Raw genomic sequence first — 1,223 nt, 5'->3', positions numbered from 1 at the left:
ATGTAGTGAATATAGATAAGAACATTTAACTTTTTTTTTTTTTTTTCACTGGTCTCATCACTGCCCTTTCATGTGGTGGGAGAGAATACCCCTCTCAGGCTAAAGATCTGGTTGTGTATACATATGTTTGACACTAAAGGGGTTATATGAAACTGATTTCCTCTTATTCTGTCTTCTATTTTCTTTTGGCTCAATCATTTTATTCACAATGTTTTGCTGTCATAGTATCAGCCAGTCTCTGTGTTTCTTTTTCTCTTGGTCTGTTTCTTTGTCTATATGTCTGCCTGTCTCTCTCTCTCTCTCTCTCTCTCTCTCTCTCTCTCTCTCTCTCTCTCTCTCTCTCTCTCTCTCTCTCTCTCTCTCTCTCTCTCTCTCGCTTTCTCTTTCTCTCTTTCTCTTTTCTGAATTAATAGTATATTTTTGGTATTTGAAGTTCCTTTTATATGCATATATCTTTTCATATCTGATTTTTAAAAAAATCATTATTACTATTGCATAATAGGTATTGTCCATTTGACATCTCATGTATAGAAAATAAATTTGCTATGCTTTTAGAAGTAGATTTAAAAACAAGAAAAGTTTAAGAAATCTTGACTCCATCCTTAGTCAACTTCCTAAGAAAAGTTAAGTAGCTCTCTATCCCTCAATCACCTAACCACCTAATACTCCTGGTTAAAGAGAAAATTCCTGTTCGCATCCTATAGGCAGTCATTGATGTCTTTAACACACAGGAAATGATCTTGAGTAGGAATGGCAGTGATGAGTGTTCGTACAGGAAGATAGACTAGAAATGAAGAGGATAGCTTCAGGTTTGATTCCGAGGTTGTTGATGGGCTGTTGATTTGCAGGTTTATTTGGTAAGTCATGGTGCCATGTTGTTGGTATGGTTGGTTGGTGGATGTTGTGTGATAATGAACTATAGAGTATGTTATATAACATACTGTATAGTTATAGTTATAACATAACAATAATGTATGATATTCATCATATTTTGTTTGACGATGATCATATCTTTGTTGCTGAATTAACCTATCACAAATGAGCTTGAAGGATGGGAATATGAAGGGAACAAAAATATATCTTTCTTTGTTCTCCAGAGGAGAGCAAGCGTAGTGAATGCACAGAAGACCCCAAGTGCAATCCATGGCTTGCAGAGAGGCTGTCACGCCCTTCATCTTGACCCTGTCACCATCTCTTGCCTGTATCAAGAAGTCCCCTTTTTT

This window comes from Penaeus monodon, chromosome 2 (genome assembly GCF_015228065.2).
Source record: "Penaeus monodon isolate SGIC_2016 chromosome 2, NSTDA_Pmon_1, whole genome shotgun sequence".
NCBI classification, from domain to species: Eukaryota; Metazoa; Arthropoda; class Malacostraca; order Decapoda; family Penaeidae; genus Penaeus; species Penaeus monodon.
Note: the sequence above shows the minus strand (reverse complement) of the source record.